Source organism: Amphibalanus amphitrite, unplaced genomic scaffold (genome assembly GCF_019059575.1).
Source record: "Amphibalanus amphitrite isolate SeventyFive unplaced genomic scaffold, NRLGWU_Aamphi_draft 000047F_arrow, whole genome shotgun sequence".
Classification (NCBI taxonomy): Eukaryota; Metazoa; Arthropoda; class Thecostraca; order Balanomorpha; family Balanidae; genus Amphibalanus; species Amphibalanus amphitrite.
The window spans coordinates 332,726-352,723 of NW_024881543.1; the positions used below are offsets into that span (position 1 = coordinate 332,726).

The 19,998-nt window shown below is 59.4% G+C and overlaps 1 protein-coding gene across 2 annotated transcripts in view; it reads left to right on the forward strand.

Annotated features, from left to right (window-relative positions):
* LOC122377563 (msx2-interacting protein-like) overlaps positions 1-19,998 on the forward strand; it is a 119,378-nt gene that overhangs the window by 47,979 nt on the left and 51,401 nt on the right. The window lies entirely within an intron of this gene.

The window sequence follows — 19,998 nt, forward strand, 5'->3', positions numbered from 1 at the left end:
CCTGCCCCGGCTGTCTTTGTCCGAGCACCGCTATACCTACTGGGCCGCTCGGCTGCCGGCCGCCACTGGGAGCCTTTGTTCGCCACGGGCGGCTGGTCAACATGCAGACTGGCGCAGTCATCCTCTCTGCCAGACGAGGCCGGTCGTCGCTGGCCTGTTTTGCCGCTGCCCAGGAGAGAGAGGTCATCACCGCTATGACTTCAGGCCGGCGCTGGGGGCGGCGAAACGCTCTGTAGACCGGTCATCTAGCCGCCCGCCGCCGGCCGGACTCTGATGGTGAGCGATCCCAGTGATGACGCCCGAGCGGTCATCATCTGTGGCCGCCGGCGGCCGGCCGCTCTGGGTCTGATGACGGCGCTCCGGGGCGGGCCGCCGGCCGGCCGCCCCGGGTCTGATGACGGCGCTCCGGGGCCCGCCGGCCGGCCGACCACTCCGGGTCTGATGACGGCGCTCCGGGGCGGGCCGATGGCTGCGTGTCGTTACCGGCCAGCCCCCGGTCAGCGGGACATCGACGAACGCCACGGGACGGCGCTAATGACAAACCTGAGACGATGGCGCGGCTCGTCAGCACCCCGCCGTGATCTGGGCCGCCCGCTGTCCGCCATCCCATCCGAGCGAGCAGGAACGCAAAAACCTGCAGCTCTAAAGCTGATCTCTGGAAGCTCGCAATTCAGAGGATCAGCTGCTACGATCAGGCGAGCGCTCGCCCTTCGTGACCTTTGCGAACTTATTTCTTCTTCTCTAATGATTGGGAAATTCAATCACTCCTTTGAGGGAATCTAGGGCTTGATTGCGTCAGGTGGCTTGTAGTAAGGGATAATGAACGTCGATGCCCTCTATGTTGTCCCATTTCTGTTACCTGGCTAGATCTACCGCTCCACATCCACCTTATATAACGTCTCCGCCCGTGCCCGAGCGTACCCGAGCTCAGGGCGGGGCCTAGCCTGAGTCAACTCACGGGGCTGCCTTTTTACGTGCCGCTCATCGCCTCATGCAGTCACCGGTCACCGCCTGCAGTAGATCATCATTGATGACGTCATCAGGCGTATGACGTCACCGGTCGCCGTTACCTGTGCAGGTCGGACAGGGGCGGGGCTGGAACAGAGATGAGTAGGTGGTGGCGAGACGCCACGGAGCCGATACACCGGGTGGAGTGAATTTGTCCGCAGACGCACGAGGTTTTCCTTGAGAGGCCTCGTGACAAAGCCTCCACGTGGACGGAAGTGAAGTGTTGACGTCTTGTGGAGATCGTATTTCCATAGACTAGCGAGTTGTGTCCTTTGAACCAGAATGTTTGCATCCTCGGCTGATGAAGCTAGTGGTGCTGCGTGGGCTTCCCCGATGCATTAGTAAGGCTTGCTGAGAGTATGGCTGTCGCCTACCTGACGTTATGGCGGTAAAAGTGGTTGTCGCTGTTGTGAATGGGTTTCCAGCAGCCTACCGGACCCACCGCGCGCTGTTATCGAGCAGTGCTTTCAGGACGCAGGCGACCGGTCGCGTCAGAGTTGTGTGTGCTTTCCAGCCTTCATGCATGCATAACCTATGTATGGCGTATCGACTCATTATGCAATATATGGACATTTTGATTACCAACCGTCCGATAACACAGATAACGTAGGCGAAGTCATTTGTATTCATGCTATGTAAAACAATGGACATAATTCATTTCTCAGCCAACCTCGGCCGTGCAGTATTTCGGAGCTTTCGATAAAAGCCTCTCCCTGTGTGCGTGTTTTGCATACATAAATCGAAATGTCTCAAAGGCTGCCGATTCCGGGGTTGATACGCACTACGCAGCAGGAACATCGCTTCCAGCCTAGTCAAACCTGTCATGACCAGTGCAGGGGTATCGGTGATATCTGGCGGTCAGTGGCAGTGGGCGCTGAAAGCCAGACCCGGCCCGCTGCTGCCGGGTTTGACGTCAGACTGGTTCTGAAGTGCAGGAAGTGGTGCCGTCTGTCAGCGTTGCGGGTGCCGGACTGGATGACAGCGGGGCCTCTTGGTTGCCACCGCTGTGGCCACTTGCGCTCCACTCGTCTGACAGGCCGGCGGTGGTAGCGTAGGAGGAGAGAGAGCTGGCCGATGTAGACTGGGGGCGTCTGTGGAAGCTGCGCCCGGGGCGCCGGCCAGAGCTGCGCCCGAGGCGCTCTCAGAGTGTTTTGTCTGCCAAACAGAGCCGGCCGGGCCGTCCGTCAATAACGTACCGCCGCGCCCAGACGACCATCCGTCAATAACGGCCGCTGCGGCCGGCGGCGGCCCGCGGCGCCCGGTCGGGGTCGGCCTGCTATATTGCGTCCGCCGGCAGCCGCCGTGCTGGGTTAGCCTCTGCCGACAGAGCTTCCAACACCACCCGTCTAGGGAGGGTTCACCGGCGGGTGGCAGCGTGGCGACAGACGCCAGGGTGGGACTGAAACTAGGCAGCTTTTGGTGATTCAGAGGTAAAGGTGATTCGGGAAGCTACGAGATTCCATAAAAGTGCGAACTTATATAACATATGCTTGTGGGGAAGTCGAGCTAGTATGCTATGCTTTTCACGCCGAGTACCCGTATCGAGATTCGAAGTTACCACCCGCGACGTGGTAATCGCTATTCGCTACCCTGATAAGGTCACGTGTATCTGATAAGAAAGCGCATCATATACTAAGTCGTCGTATCGCTCTATGGGGTCCCCATATGTCAATGACCCATGATATGATGAGACTTATCTTCCAACCCACCAAACTACTAAAAGCCGTCTGTCCTATCGTCAGTTGCTGTGCAGCAGAGTAGAAAGACTGTATTTGGTTGGAGCCTATCTATTTCTACAGTGTGGGTCCAAGGCTAAGGCTAGGTGGCCGCACAGACTGCCGTTCCCCCTTCAGGCTTCTGCTCAGCTGGGCCACAGCTGGCCCTCACAGCTGGTGGATCAGCCACGGCTGGGGTCGGTAATGATGCCGTTTGGGGACCTGCCCGCCTGCCAGCCTCGCTGGCGTCTGCATGACGACTGTCTCCCCCAGCCCTCCTGCCTGGCTGGCGTATGTGATATCTCCCCTGGCCCGCCAGTTTCACTGTCATCTGTGACGACCGCCTTCCCCTGCTTCGAGTCAGCCGAGTGGGCCCGTCACAGGTGCACGCACTGGGCGTGGCGTGGCGTGGCGTGAGGTTCCTCCCCCCTCCTCAGAGGGTTCGTATCCTGGCGGTCTGGCGACGACCGCTGCGTATCTCGTACCTTACCGCCCGACACTGCCAGGACGGCTGAGTCGCGTGGACACCTGCAGAAATCCCACCTCCCCCCGTCCCTCCTCCCCGCCACTCTCGAGGGTCGCACGTGACCGGACTGCAGCCGCTGTCAGGTGACTGGCCGCTGCGCTCGTTCGCCCGCTCGCTCAGCTCGTTGTTACACATTCATGCTGCGGGCGGAGACGGGCGCCAGCCGCTGAGCTGGGTCCCGACGAGCTGGGTCTGACGGTCACTACGGCTGAGCGCAGCGCCGCGGGAAGGTGTTGTAAGGCTGCGCCTGGGAGGGGAGGGGGCTGCGGTGGTTGTGGCGGCTTTGAGCGGAGGCTGGCCGGCTCCGATGGGTGCTCAGTGGGGAGCAGACATCCGGGACGGGCGCCGCAGAGCGCCGCCACAGCCGCTGGATGTGGTCACTTTGCGGCCGGCTGCAGCCGCTGTTGCCCAGAACCGGCGGGCCAACTGCGCTGCGGCGCTGCCTGGGGCGGGCAGGTGAACTGAACGCCGGCAGGTCGGGCCACGCAGCGCCGGCGGTGGGTCTCGGAGCGCGCCGCGCGGACCGACGGGGCTGCCTCGCCAAATGCGTCAGGTGCCCCGGCCTCCAGCCAGCCGGCGGCGGCTGCTGCGGTATTTGTGAGCGATGAGGGCCCTTGGGTCGGGAGGCTGGACTGATGAAGGCGCCCGGTCTCGATATTGGACCGTCGCAGCGGAGCTTTTGAAGTCTGAACTTTGGAGGGAAGTTCGGTCTGTGCCATTTATCAGTTGGGGGATAGATCAAGCTTTTGTCGTCACTAATGCGACTGACAAAGGTCTGGCAGAATGTGGGAGGCCTTGTATGGGTGGAAAGGGCGAGGTTCCTGCCAACTTGTGTCTCTGAGGTCTGGGGATTCCTGTGAGCGATACGGCTGCCCTATATGGTGCTCTTCCTTTGGTGACATGTGCCAATCGAAGATCGCGATTTTCCTGTCGTGGGTGGTGATGGATGATATCATGTATCATTGCTCGATACGAAAAGGAAAGGGTGGATCTACTGATCAGCATGTTTCCCGTGAATGATGTTTTGGGCTAAGTCAGATTTGTTTTAGATTCTACCGTTAAATTCTCAATTGTTGCACTTAGTTATGGCTCTTGCATCAGTCTTATTCAAATACATGTACGAGCAATCCGTTTACCATGTAACATGTATCATCATCAGACACTTGGCGTAAAGCACCGTGGCTAAATCCGTGATCATTCTAAACTTTCGTGCATCATAGATGTTATTATCTGTGCATGCGCTCATCACCTGTGTGTGATCTACAATCGTGCACCTTTGTGATGCACAATTGCCGGTATGCGATCTGCAATCGTAGATCGTTGTGACCTTTCAGAGACCTCCCTTTTCGCTGGGCCACACCGCGCCGTTCGCGGGTCACCAGGTCCTCCCGTCCGAGCGCTGGCAGGCCGCTGAGATCACCGGCGGCACGGCTGCCATCAGTTGAGTCGGGCTGCCCCTCGATAGCCGGCCGCGGCGGGTTATGTAATGGGACGCCCCGGCCGTCACTGGTGTACCCGTCTCTGCAAGGCAACAACGGGACCGCGACGGGGCGGTTCGGAGCCCGCGACTAGTCATGTGGGCGGTGAATTGAAGAGATGTGTTGGTGATGGAGGGGGTAAGCATATGGCATATGGTCGATTTGGATATGGACGCTTTGTAAAGTGTCATGCTTTTGGACTTAAAAAGCTTTTTAATGAATCGAGCTGGGATTCGTGCGTACGGCCTCGTGTGCTCGAAACACTGAAGGCCACCCGGTTGTGAACGCCTAATCAGACTCTGTCCCTGCCCAGCTTTGTAGCGCCGGGGACACCAACTGGCCGTGTGGCGGAGTGACAAGTGCGACCTTGTGGCGCGTGATAGTGACAAGGCCGACGCCGGTGGCCGAACGCGCACGATGCGTGAGCGTGCGTGGCTGACGCGTGAGGTGAAAGCACCGAGGTCGCCGACTGGCCTGTCGCGCCTTGACACCATTCCCCGTCCTTTACGCATCACGCCGGTTCGCCACCGAAGCTGCGAGCACGTTTGGCTGTTGCCCGGCGCCTCGACACCGCCACCTCCGACACAGCGATTACCACCCACGCCCGGCGCTGTAACCGCGCCGCTGACTTTCTCCTCGTACTCGAAACGATGTTTGGCAGCGGCTGGGAACGACGTCGCCTCCGGCAACCCTGCTGATACAACTGCGATGAAGGCTCAGAATCAGGGCTGCGGTATTCAGGCGAGCTCTCAAACTCGTATGCTACCTGAACGATATTGGTGTACGGGATAGGGGTAGATATATTTGGCGACGAACTCTTTTCAGTGCAGCGAGTCTTTTAGTGCAGCGAGTCCCATTTTAACGGGACTGAGAAACAGCCTTGGGCAAGACTTACAGGAACGGCCTGTCGCCACAGAGCTGCAGAAAGGGCCGAAATCCTTCCAGACTCTGTGACTCTGCGGGGTGAGTTTAGGCGTGGGAGAGACACTTGTCACTTAGGAGTTACCAAGTTGATGGGAGACGCTATGGACTATGGAGTGGACCGTGCAGCGACGTAATTTGTCTCCGGACTTTGGCGTGTGTCCTATCACTGTCAAGTGTATAGTTGGTTTGGAATTGGGTCACTGATGTCCGCAAGACGCCCTTGTGGTGCGCGTTATCTGGGCGCTGTTTAGACTGGAGTCAGCAGCCTGTGACTCCGCGATCTCGATGTGTGAGGTCATCTCCTTAATGAACACACCAGTCGATTACGAATGCCGATAACATGGACGATACAACTTATTTATTATTCATCGAGATATATAGTTCTGTTCTTGTCTAGCTGTTGGCAGCCCGCAGCTCTTCAAGTGATAGGTAGATGTGCGTGCCTATCTGCGTTTGGCCTACTCCACCTGGCTTCTGTCATTGCGCGGACGGATAGGGACCGTAGCGCGGCGTTCCGACCACGCCCTCCGACCACACCCGACCTCACAGGGGCGGGGCACCTAACGGTCGGCGGGGACTTCCCTCGCAGGCGAACGTCCGACGTGACTTGAGATCTGTGGGTCCATAGGGAACGTGCTGCGCTGTGGCACCACTGAGTTCTCACAGCTCCCGTCGGTCGAAGTCGGCCCGACTGCGCTATGGCTGTCGCCGGGTACACTTGGCCGTTGTGCTGAGTGACCCGACGTCCACGTCGGGGAGTTACAGTGTAGCTCCCAGTTCCTGTGACATTTCGGATCATTTGCTCGTACCTGACTCGCTGACGCAACCCTCTATCTCTCTATCTATGCCTGGTCATAATAGCTCTCCAGACTTGGACAAGGTTCGTCCCAGGTCCCTCTCTGCCTGTTTCCAAGTTACGTTATTAATCCGTCCTGCCTCCGCTGTCAGTTCGATATCTAGAGTTCGCCCCAACTCCATTCTGAGTTGATCAGTGATCTCGAGGCCGACCGGGGACCGAACCGTGTCCAAATGGGGGCCAAATCGTGGCCGAAGTCGCCCATAAAACGTTCTGGGTGGGCGCAGGGTCAGTCGGCCCGACCTCCACTCCGTGGCGACCCGCTGACAAAAGTGCGGACACATTGCCACGATTGTGGACGTATGGACACGATCGCGAGACCGCGCGGTGGTGGAGGTCGCTTGACTCGCTCGGTCGATCTTGACTGCTCGCTCACGTCAGGCTGGACCTGGACTTATTGGAGGGAGGGGAGGGGTAAGAGAGGGACAAAGTGAGTGAGTTAGGGGGAGCGGTGCCGGTGAGGCCGAGCCCGGCTAGGTCCTTGTGTCTGTCAAACAATGAGCCGGTGGACCCGGACCGTCGGCCGACTCCCCGCCATTGTCAGCCGTCCTTGTGCGAGTGCGGCGGTGGACGGCGACTGTGTGTGCACTGTGCACTGTGCACACGGTGCACGGCGGCTGGTCGGTGCACCGCCGGCGGACCGGTTTGGAGCCGCGGACATGGTCACTGACACCGCTCCACCACCGGCCGGTGGACGGTGGACGGTGCGGGACGGCCACAATGGGGAAAAGGGACCAAAGGAGAGGCCCGGTGACTAGTGGCGCCCGCCGGGACGACACGTCAAGGCTGCGGCGTTCGTTAGGCCTGGGAGTGTTGGCTCTGTGGCCGCGGGCGGACCTTTGTGGGCGCTGGGAGAGGGCTCGTTTGGGCGGCAGTTTTTGTTTACGTGATGAAGGGTTGGCTGTGTATGCCTCCGCTCGGTCATTGGTGTGCTGTCATGCTATAGATGTGGCGCCGTGTTGGCTGAATAGACTGGGAGACAGTCGGCTCTGTATAGCGCACGAGTGCCATCGTTAGTGTTCTGCTGGACCACCACTACCGCCGAGCCGTCGTTCCTTCGTTTGTTCTCTTTGCTGAAAGGCGGCTGACTCAGTGCCACCGCCGGCTGTTTGCCTCCCGCGCTGTGTGTGTGCTACTGCTGCCCCTGCCCCAGCACACACAGCCCCGCTGCCGGACGGCGTCGCTCTGGCACTGTGACTGTCCCGACTCATCGACTCGGCCGGCGGACGGCAGCCATACTGTGCCGCCACAGCGAGCTCTAGTTTCGGCCGCGCCCGCTGGGCGGCGCCACCTGCCGGTGGGCCGTGTGACGCGTCACGTGCTGGCCGGCTGTGCGTGAGGGCCACCGCTGCTGAGGGAAGGGGGGGGGGCGTCACGCGCTGCTGTGTGATGCCACAAACACCTGCGCCGGGTGCGTCACGGGGAGAGAGAGGGGGGGGGGGGTGACTAGGGGTGAAATGGGTGTGTGGGGTTCGAGCATATGGTGGAGGCGCCGGCTACAGCGTTGCGCAAAGTTGGGCTGAATGATCAATGTAGTGCAAAATCTGGAAGAGATTGGATTTACGCTGAGCCTGAGTCGCTAGCTCGCAAAATAAAATGCTCCGCTGGCTCTTCAGTATCGGGTGCGAGGAGTTTTGCGCCTCTGATAAGGATTTTGGAAGTAAGCAACAGCATTTCCCTCTTCTGTCACACATTAACTTTCATAACATGTTGGTTTGAAACGTATTAAGTTACTTCTGGACACGAGCTATTTGTGGCAGGAGTCCCAGACTGGGCAGGGCAGTCTTCTATCCGTCCGTCGCTATCCGTCCGTCCTTTCGTCAGCTCGTTTAGTGGTGGCCCAATAGCACTCGTCACCCCAGTCGACAGTTTTATGACGTTACGAGCGGTGGGCTCCGTGTGAGGGCGTTTTACCCGCGATTTCCCGGGTTGTAAACCAGGTGAAATGGTAACAAGACGTCCTACCTGGCTGCTGAGGTGACTGTTATTCGTTTGTCGTTGGCCGTGCTGGTTGGGAACATTTGTTTAACATTGGATCGCTTTAACCGAAAGGACAGACTGTGCTGGATTTTTACATAAGTTGGTCTGCCACTTTTCTATTTTGTCATCTGGTGTGCCCATGTGCCCTACCCTCCACCTCTTCTGCTAGCTCTAGTTCTAACATGTGCCTTTACCAGCCATCCTTCCAGAAATCTCACAATCCACTGCTCGTGGCCCGGCCTCCGAGAACGCCCCGAGCGAGCTCCAGCTCTGGCTGCAATCTGGCCGTCGCTGGCAGCCGGTCCTCCGGCCTCCCGCGTCGAGCGATCCCTCATCTGCCGTCAGCCGCCATGACGGACGAGGACCGATCCGTCGCCTGCCCCCCCCCCCCCTATTGGCACCAGTCTGGGCGCGCCCCACCGCCCGGCTGGCCGCGAGAGACGGGCCAACACAGCCAGTCAGCCCAGTCCGCGGGCCCGCCGTCGGGGGAGGCTGGGGTGAGCTGGGGGAGGGGAAGCCACTCAGGAGAGCAGGGGTGGCGGATCTGGTAGGGACCGAGTCGGGCGCTGCGGCGGTCCGTCGAACGCCGTCGTTTTTGTCGCCGACGGAGCCGGTTTTTGGCCGGGCCATGCCACTTGTTTGGCTGCTCGTCGCCGTCCGACGGGCCGCTCCTGGCTCCCCCGCCGCCTACCGAGTGCTCTCTGGACGGGCGGGTGTTTTTGTGACCGGCGGAGCGACGTCTCGGCGGAGCGCCGGCAGCCGGGGAGGCAGTCTCCCGGCGCGCGGCGGCCGCCCGAGCTGGCGCGCCTGCTCCTGGAGTGCCGGCCCGGCCCGCTGGGCAGCCGTAATTGGCACTCGAGCTGGCGCGCACTGCAGAAGTTACCGCGGCGAGTGGCGCACCGCTCGGGCCGCGCCGCCGCCGTCTATTGATCCAGTGCAGAGACGACTGGCCGGCCGGGCACCCGCGCCGCTTGCCGCCCGACTCGGGAAGACGCTGCAGCCACAGACGGCCGGCGGGACGCTGCAGCCAGAGACGGCCGGCTGGGCGCTGCAGCCACAGACGGCCGGCGGGACGCTGCAGTCAGAGACGGCCGGCGGGACGCTGCAGTCAGATGCACCGATACGGCTGCCACCCGTTAGAGCGGAGAGAGATGCAGAGACTGGGAGCCGGTACTGTTCCTGACAGCGGACGGGCGGCCGCCGTATTCACCTGCCGCTCACGGCTGGCGTGCTCCGGTGCCGTGCACCGCGGGCGTAGTCGACCTAGATGTACTCGTCCGGCCCGCCGCGAGCTGCGGGGGAGGCGGGGCCGTTGACCTTTGGAAAGTTGACACGGTGCACGGCTGCGCTCATGGCTGGTGAGCTGGCTGCGCTCTGCTGCACTGTCGCGCGGCGCGGCTCTGGATACCGCCGTAGGCAGGTCACGGTAGGCAGAGAGCGTTACAGCACGGAACGTCAGGCTAGTGCGGATCACAAGCACAACCTACCTTGAATCGGTTGTCTTTCGTAGCGTGTAGTTACTCCGTGCGTGGCGCTAAGCGAGCCCGGCCGCAGCGATCCCAGTTGGCCACTGAAGCCGTTTCCGTCGGCCTGGGTTTCCCAGTACGGCGCGGAAACCACCTCCGTGACCGACGCGACCCTTGCCGGGTTTCGGTGCCGATTCTGGGTCATGCGGCAGGTGATTCGTTCTGGTTGGGGCGCTACCGTCGACTGTGGGGGTCCCGGGGGCCGTCGAGTACCCGGATTCACCGTCGACAGCCGGCTGAGCCTTCCGCCTCGACCGTCGCCACGCGCCGACCCTGCCGCGGGCGACATTTCGGCGGACAAAGGTCAGAGGTGGCGGCTCGGTGGCGCCGCGTCTGATTCGATTACACATTCCTGCACGACAGCACAGCCGCCGCGGAGCTCGCTTTCGGCGGCGCACGTGGTTCATTTACCACTCGGTGGCCGGGGAAGGCCAGCCGGGCCGAGCCGGGCCTTAGACCGACTCATTCAACATTCATTCAGTCCGGCTTCGTGGCAGCACCGGCACGTGCCTTCGGTAGGACGGTCCCGGGACATGCAGTACACCACGGCATTTCGTCATTATATGACGCGCGCCTCGACTGGGAGCGGTCCCATATGGCCGGCTATCGATTGAGCCCGCCGCCCGGCCTGGTCATTGGCCTGCTATTCTGATAGGCCAGCGCCGGGCCGGAGCTGCATAGGACAGCCGACGGAGGCCTTTTGTGCCGAAATGGCACCATTTGTATCGACATGGAAGCGTAATTCCGCTGAAATGTCTGACATGCCCGGCGGCGAAATGCCGCGGCGAGCGACGCGACTCGCTGGCTGGAAAATCGAATCTGCTCTTGGCCGCGGCCGGAGCCGGAGCGAGCGGGCGGCGGCCGGGCGGGCGGGCGGCTCCGATCGGATTCAGTGCGGATTCAGGGCGGACCGCACGCCCGGCTGCCGGCTATTCACCATAATGTCGAGCCTAATGCGAAAATAAATCGGGCCCACAGTCGAGATTCAGCCGTTGGGTCGGCAATTGGACGGCGGCGGCCCGCCCGGGCGGGAGCGGGGGCGGCCGGCGGCGCAGGCGGGCGGCGTCGAATCGATGCTGGTCGGGCGGCCGGCCCGTGCTGGCGGCGCCGCCACGCGCGGCCTATCGGCCAGAGGTCGGCCAGGTCAGGCGGGGTCAGCGGCGCGCCGCACTGCGCCCGCCCAGCGCCGGTGAATGACACGGAAACCGGGGGTGTTCGGGGACGAAACACTCGGAGACGGTGTTGTTTCGAGTTGTGCTGAGACTGTTTGGGCCTCGGGTCCGTACTCAAAGCTCTCTTGAAGACTTGGGCGTTATTTGTGCACCGGGTAGTAACTCAGGATTAGTTTCAAGAGGCGGAAGGCAGCGGGTGCGAGCTTTGTTCGCTGAGCTGTTTCCAATAGGCCATTCAACATACATGTGGGGCTTCGATTTCACATCTGTGGAAACGAGTCATTCAAAATAAGTTGAACACGGAGCCGTATAATTCGTTTCTCTTTAGACTTGAAACGGATGCGCCATAGGCGGCGGAACGGGGGGGGGGCACCGGGGCACCGTGCCCCCCCTTGGATTCTGCAAGGGGGGCACCAATAGCAAGGTGCCCCCCCTTAAATTTGATGTATTAGTACCAGGGGCGGATTCGGGAAAACTCGGGAAATTCGGGAAAGGGGAGGTTCATGAATCGAAGTGGTGCCCCTACCTAGTACCTATGCCCAAAATTAAAACCTCAACGGATTTCGCCCACTTAATTTTGGTGGTGCCCTATTTTCAGTTTTTTTTGCTTTATTTTTGGTTAGTCATGTGATGACTGGTGCCCCTGCTAAGCCGCTGGTGCCCCTGGAAAGACTGTGGTACCTACCTACCCTGCCCCCTGACAAGCCTACGGTGGGCCCTGACATGACTTAGGTGCCCATGGGCCCTGACAGGCCCGTGGTGCCCCTGACAGGCCTGTGGTGTCCTTGCTAGGCATGTGGTGTCCCTGGGCCTTGGCAGGTTTGTGGTGCCCCTGTTAGAACGTAGGTGCCCTTGACAGGTTTGTGGTGCCTCTGACAATCCTAAATTGCCAACGACAGGCTTGTGGTGCCCTTGACAGGCCCATGGTGCCCTTGAGAAGCCGGTGGTTCCCCTGCGAAGCCGATAGTGTCCCTGACAGGCCTCTGGTGCCCCTGGCAGGTCTGTGGTGCCCCTGGAAGACCTGTAGTGCTTTTGCTAGGCCGATGGTGCTCCTGACAGGCCTGTGGTGCCACTGACAGGCCCGTGGTGCCCCTGCTAGGCCTTTGGCACCCCTGGCGGGCCTGTGGTGCCCCTGTCGGCTGTCAGGCCTGTGGTGCTCCTGGCAGGCATGTGGTGACCCCAGGCCCTAAGTCATGACACATGTGACCTCCACCCTGGGATTCGCCACTGATTAGTACTGCGATGGCTTCTTGGGAATTATACATGTAGGATAAATGGAATTTATCAAACGACAATAAGGAAGAGACAAACACATAGGTACTTTTTTTTTATAAATTTAGTCCGAACCTTTTTGATGGGAAGGATTCACAAGGACAGAGCCACCGCTAAGCGAAGCTTGTTGCGATGACCCTGCCCTCTACCCTCCGATCGCGCAACTCCGATTCTATGGCAGAATTTAGAGTCCAAAGTTTAACGTGCGCACAAAGCCGCGCACGGCCGGTCCCCTCGCTGACTTCACCTGGCTACGGCCTGCCACCAACCGCAACCATACCTGTCAGGAGGCCCATAAATGTCGAGCGCCCGTCGCGCTTCGAACCCGGACTGTCATAACCGGGAACGCGTGCTCTCACCACGCGGAGTCCAACGCTCTAACCAACTGAGCTACGGGACCGGCAAACTTGTACTTGAGGATCAGCTTAAAGTTAACCACACATACGGGCAGGGGTGTAATTTTCCTAAAATGATTGTGGGTGCCCAGCTGTAGGGGCGCCCGGCGCCAGGCCGTTTTGGGGCGCGATAGATATTCTTTATGTGGGAGCCTAAATTAACACCGAATTTGATAACATTGCTAGCCGAATGGCGCTTCAAGTGACGTGTCTGACTAAGCAAATACACGCTTAAAAGTGGAAACTGACCGGAAGGACGTAAAAAATATGTAGAGAGGCGCCATCCAGTAGGAGGGGCACCAAATGTGGAGGCGCCAGACGGTTACGACTTACGAGGGCGCCGTGAGACGATGAAAAGGGCGCCATTCTCTTAGGAGGGCGCCGAGTGATTGAAAACGCTATGTGGTCTAGGGGCGCTAAGAGGCCAGAAGGGCGCCGCACAGTCAGTAGTGCTACGTTGGTGGGGACGTGGGGGCGCCAGATGGTTACGAGGGCGCCTTGAGATCATGAAAAGGGCGCCATTCTCGTAAAAGGGTGCCGAGTGATTGAAAACGCTATATGTGGTTCAGGGGCGCTGAGAGGCCAGAAGGGCGCCGAATAGTCGAGGGATGCACGGTGAACAGAGACCTAAGGACGCGAGACGGTCAGGAGGGCGCCGTTAGACCATGAGAATGGCGCGGTGCTGTCAAAAGTGCGCCATTCTCCCAGAAGGGCGCCGAGTGATGATTAAAAACGCTATCCATGCTCGGGGTTACATGAGCAGAGTTAATACGCATTACAAACGGACTACAATGGTGAGCGAATAGGAAAATCCGTTCCTGATACGCATTTACTTGCTCATGTAACCCCGGTACATGAACGCGAGACGGTTAGGAGGACGCCGTTAGAGCATGCGAAGGGCACCGTGCTCTCGAAAGGACGCTTGCAGCCTTGTAAAAGACTTGTGGGTGCTTTTTCATCATTGTGGGGGCATAATTCAGGATTGTGGGTGCATATGCCCCCACAAAGAGATATAAAATTAGGTACACCCCTGCATACGGGGGTGAACTGCAATTTTCGTTTAGTAAAAAAAAAAAAAAAATCATCGTGTCAGGGCTGTGACGAAAAATAAGTGGCCTAAATCCGATGAGAAAACAGGATTTGGGGGTACCCTAGGTTTGGCTCCTTGAGCCATGGTGCCCCCCCTTGTCTCAAATCGTTCCGCCGCCTATGGGATGCGCCACCATCAGACCTCAAAGATATTTCCAATGCATGCTTTGAACGACCAGTAGTGGGAAAGCCTGGTTGAGTTGAATGCGTGGATGGTCGATACCTTTGACTGATCCTTGGCCACGGGTGGATACCGTGTGGCCGATCACCGAACGCCCCCGCTCGGTCCACGGGTCGCTGTGCCGACATTGTTCGCCGCCGCGCCGCGACCGGCCGACACCCTGGGTCGGTCGGCCGGTCCGTTAGGCGCGCGCTCCACACAGGAATGCGGGCGGCGGCGCGCGCGTGGCACTCGGCGGCGCCACCACCCGCGGCAACCGATCAATACGGACGTGACCTGGCACCGACCCGCCCCCGCCCCCGCCTCAGCCCAGCCTCAGCCTTAGCCTCAGCCCCGCCCCGGGTCTGGCGCTGGCTCGAGCTGGAGCCGCCCAGCGCCGCGCTGGCCGCGGGGCTGGAGGTGAAGCCATAGGTGGAGAATTGTGACCAGCTGGGGGTGCTCGGGCGCAGCAAATCCGCCGCCGCCTAGCGGTGACCTTGACCCGCGCCGCCCGGTCGCGGCTCCAAAGCCAAGCCGGCGTGGCCGGCGTGGAATTGGGAGAGCTCGAGCACCCCCAGTCCAGCACAATTCTCCACCCGTGGGTGAAGCATTGGTATTGGAGCGGTATTAGAGGTGGATGGATTGACCAAACTCGTGGAACGTGTGGATTTGGCCCAGGCTCGTTGCTGGAGCGCGGCGGCCGCCGCTGTGCAGGCGCTACTGGCTTCGATCTGATGCCGCCTTGCTACTCCCGGTACTGGCCGGCCGGGCCTTTGGCCCTGTGCTGGGTACTGCCTTCCATCTGATACCGCCTTGCTGCCGGCACTGGCCGGCCGGCCGCGGTCAGTCAGCTGACCGAGGAATGAACGGCACGGCCCGGGGCAGAAAAACACGACCATCAGTCCGTGTGACGGGGCGGCCGGCCGTGACCCCGCCCCGGCCGGCCCGGCGCGGACCAGGCCGCCGGCGCCGCCGCTCCGCTGTTGTGGAGTCTGCGCCGGCCACCGGACAAACAGCCACCCTCCCGGCTCCCTCGCGGCGCCGCCGCACCCCAGGCTCCCCTCTCAGCGCCGTCCCAGCCGGCGGCAGCCACCCGTCAAGGTCATCTCGGTCCCCTGTTGTTTTCATCATCGTCCCCGTCCCCGGCGAGGGGACGCTCGCCCCTCGCGTCCGGTAACGGAGCGTCGGGACGGGGGACGGAGGGGAGGGCTCCCAAGGTCCCCGGTAATGTGTGCCACTTTGGAGGGGCGGAGCGGACCCTCCCTCCCCTTGTCGGTGGTGTTTGGCCGCTGTTTTCGGGTGGGTTCGTGGAATTCGGTGCCAGGGGACAGGTGCACGGCCGTGGTGGCCCGCCGGCCGGTCAGCGGAAATGCACCGTCGCTGAGTGGGCTTCCTGCCCCGCCCGCTGGCTGGCACAGCCGTGTCATGTGGTGGGACGGCGGTGGCAGAGCGCAAGGAGCGACTGATGGCAGCAAGGCAGCCCATGTAGTTACGTGGATGATAGGATGGAGGCCCAACGTAGGAACTGGCTTGACTAGTGTCTGGTGGTCGCTAGCGATGAGTTTTCCCGACAGGAGCGTTGTTGGTATGGTGGAACGCTGATGTTCTGAGAGAAGCAGGGCTGGGTGGGCGACTGGGGACCAATAACTGTCACACAGAGACTGTGCCCGAGACTCTCAGTGAAGATGAAGGGCCTCTGGAGAATGGCCATCAGTGTCGGTCGCACACTGGCCCGGCAGCGCTCAAGTGTGACCAGTGTCTCGTCCACCCGCGCTTTTCGCCATCTGCCGCTAAGCTGGACTGCGGTTGGGTTAAATGCTGTGACATTTACTCGCCCTTTCGTCGAATGTCGTGGAACTCGGAGGATTTATTCAACAGCGAGCACCTTTCGAATTCAAGCGTCCTGCTTTGAAGTGTCGGCGCCTTGGCCGCTCGAGTGTCGACGCGGTGTTATTTATTCATCGTCGTCGAACCGACAAGCACCTGCTGCTTCCAGCTGTGCGGCCCAGATTCTGCGTCAGAACTCAGAAAAACGGCCAGCCAGGTCCACCATTCGTAAGATGACCTTGATTTTCGCGGACATATCCGCAACTGTGACGAACATCGGTGGTGTATCAGCCCCGTGTGTAATGTGTGCGTGTGCTGCCGCATCTGTGGCCGCCTTATATGCGTGCCTTTGGTATTGGTCCAGTGACGTCATTGTACCTATGTACACAGTGACGTCATCAAAGCTGGAGATAACAAAAAGTGGGGGACAAAAGGACGATCTTGGTATTGTACTGGTAGGTAGTTAAAATCAGGATTCAGGGCTATGTGATTCGGTCGAATGCACTAACATTGTTCATTCTTAAAGTTAAGCTGTCACCGACAGTTCTGTCGGTGACAGCGATCACTGCTTGAGGTGACAATACATACAGTGTGTAGGCCGAAGGAAAACGATATGCGATAAAGTTATTTTTTCCAAGATTGAAACCTAGCAGTGCTATTAGATGAAGTACTAAAACAGCATTAAAAAGTCACTTGTACTGCCATTGTTACAAGGATTAGCTCTATATTAATGGATGTTATGTAACTGGCTTCCGCAATAGGTATCTTCAGTAGTTGCAGCCTTCGTCTCGACATTACATAACTGGGATTGCTAAGGAGTGCGCTGCATTCTCCTGTTATATAACCGATTAGCTGATTCGGATGGACGGTCGTCTTCGCGAGCGCCTCTGCTCCGGTTTGTCCTGGGACTCCCGGTGCCAGGCTGGCGTCCAAGTGCCGCGGATAGGGAGACGTCCGGTCCTGCCGTCCGGCTCTCTCATCCGATTAGGCCTTGTGCCCGCCCAGCCTACGACCAAGACCGAGACGGCTGTCTCATTTCCATGAGCTCCCTGTTCACAGACGGTGTGCTTGTGGCGTCATTTTGACGCCAGAATGATGCCGGGATCACATGAGTTAGTTTCGGATTCTCCTCGCCTGTCGAAACCGCTGACCTGATTCGATGAAAGGTGACGGGAAGGGTTGCTGCTATGGGGAACCGCTAACCCTGTCTGTGACCCAGTTCCCAGCAGAATTCCGGCCAGTCCCCGTCATTTGGCTGTTTCCGGCCCTATCTCCGGGGGAAGAAGGGTTGAATCAGCGCCGATTGTGGCCGCGGATAATGATGGTCGTCTTCCGCTACGTAGCTACCCCGCTGTCAGTCCTTTTATTGTGCCATTGAAGTGAACGTTTTGAGGTTTTGATTGTTGATTCACCACAAAACGATACACGATATTGTATACGAGTACTTGCCTTATATGGTGTCCTCGCCTGACACTTGCCCTTACAGTTCGCTCTCGTTTGTAGAAAGGTCTCAGAGAACACCGGTTTTTCCTCGTGTCACCTTGCTTACTCTCTCGTCCGTCCATTGTTCTCGCCGAGTTACAAACAACTCGCCGCCTTCACCCGTTGTCCCCTCGTTTCCCAGAGTTCCTCGACGTGGTGTGACCCATGCAACGCTACCGTGTGTTGCGTGGCATGGGTTTCGTGTGTCATCAGCATCATGTGTATTGGCGGCAAACGTCAAAAGCCACCGTCTATCCCTAAATATTCGCCGGTGATTCCCCCATAGAGGCGGAGTCGAATACTTGTGTCTGTTATAGGGGACTAGTACCTACTGATGACTTCTTTGGACATGAAGCCCGCTCGGACCCTGGCCGAAGCCCTCTCGTAGCTCGTCTGGCTCCCGCAGGAAGAATCCCATCCTACCCTGTTTAATATCCGTGCGGGCGACACTCGCCCCGGGCTGAAAGGTCACCGGGCGAGTTACCCCGGATGTCGTCGCCGCCGTGCGGGCCGTGTCGTCATCCGTCGGACAGGAGGTTCACCGCCCCAGCGCCGCTCTCCTCTCGTCTCCTGTGAGCACGTGCCGTTCCCTGCGGCCGGGTTCAGGGGCCGCACGGTGAGACCCGGTCGTGCACCCGGCCCGGAGAGGCAGAGGCGCGGCCACCATTTCGTCCCGGTACTGGCCGAGCTCGTGCCGGATTGCTTTTCCTCCCTTTCCGGGAGAGTGACTGGTGAGTTGAGAACCAGTCCGGTCGTGCACTGGTGGCCTGGGCGGACTGACGCGTACAGAGACCGGCCGAGACGGAACCAATGGGTCAGAGAGATGAAACTAGACGAGCTGAAGGGGAGGAACGAGACGAGCTGGAGGGGAGGAACGAGACGAGCTGGAGAGAAGGAACTAGACGAGTCGGGGAGGCGAGATGATCGAATGAAGACGGAAGTGTTCTCGTCTATGTCTCAGTCTGCCAGGCGACAGGCTTCGTTTCGGGAAGGAATTCTGCACTGTATCAGACGCTAACTTGGGCTGAGCACTGCAGTACCGGAGTCCCTCCTGGGATTGTCGAAATGTTGGCACGTTCCTGGATGGACTAACTCGACAAAGTTTTGGTGTTCTGTACCAACACTCGTTTCGCTGTCGCCACTGGGACTCAGAAGAGAGCTGGGCGCTGGCTTTTCGAGTGCCCCCTCACTGGGAGCGACAGCTGCCGGACGGGCTGCATATGGTCACCTTTTGACATAATGCAAACGGGGATGAGAAGGAAAATATCGTGCTCGGATGCATATGGAAAGGTGTCTGTGCCTGGGGCGGGATGTGTCGCATTGATGCATGAAATGGCGTTTCGGCTACGGCAAAAGAGTAGCTACCCGCTGGAGAGACCGAGAGGAGAAAGGGGAAAAGCCAAACATTGCATGGTTTTGCTTTGTTTGTCGAGTGACGTAAGGGACGTGATGAAAAGTTGATATTTTAGCTGCTGTTTTTGCTACACCACTTTCTATCCTTTTAGCAAAGCTTAGTCCTAAATTAAAGACGAATTCATTCGTGATTTGCCTACTCTGTGATCAGTGGACTAGCTGCATGATCAAAGAAGCTACCGGTACTGGGGGTCGGTGTTCGCCCCTTGTCAGGACGGTGGGGTGGTGCGTTCTGCCTGCCGCGTGGTCCCATCGACCGGCGGGGCGGTGCCAGCTCGGTACGGGCGGCGCCGGGGCGGTACGGGCGGTGGCCGGTGATGAAATGGCAGCCTCCGGTCGTAAACCTTGTTTGCGAGCTGTGCGCTGCTGGGCGGGCTACAGGTGTGTGTGTGTGTGTCTGTCTGTCTGTCCGCCGGCCGGCCCTACCCTGCCGCGGTGTGGGGTGGCGCAGCACTGTACGGTTCCGGCCGGCTCGGGTAATGCTCAGTCAGTGATTGGGCACATTTACTGGGGCGGTGAATCAATGCGCCGCGCCCTTTGGTGACCTGATTGACTGCATTACTGCTGCATAAAGCGACTGCCAGAGTGAAAGCCGCGGTCGGTATCGCTCATTGAACGCTGCGAGATGGAACTGAATCCTTCATTAAACCTACGTCATTGCCGGGCGAGCCGTGAATGAACGGCGTCTATGAGCCAGATGATGTTATTACTGAGGCCTCAATATGGGCACGGTAAAGTCCAAGTGTTGTGGTTTCTCCTGGAGTGGGCGGTTTTGCATTTCCAGCGGCGTTAAAATTATTCCAGCGGGCCGCGCTATACGGGCACTTTCCCTGGTAGACTCGACATCTAATCGCCGTGTTCGGGGACACCCATTGCACAGAGGCATCACTGGACCCATCCCTGTCAGCGCCGTATGAAATACGAGTGCCGCCGGTAGAACGGTTCCACGATCCGTCGGGCCCAATAGCTGCGATTATCCACGGCACCGCGGGCCGGCCGGCCGACCCACCGGCCTCGACCCTGCACCCCGGCCCTGTGCAGCGTGCAGCGCCGCGGCGCGTTACCAGGCGCACTGCAGGGCCGCGGTGGTACCGATGGCACTTTATTACCGCGGTGGTGTCGTTACCGTGATGTTACCTTGCCTTAGCCTTAGTGAGGGAGTACTGTGGTGTCTT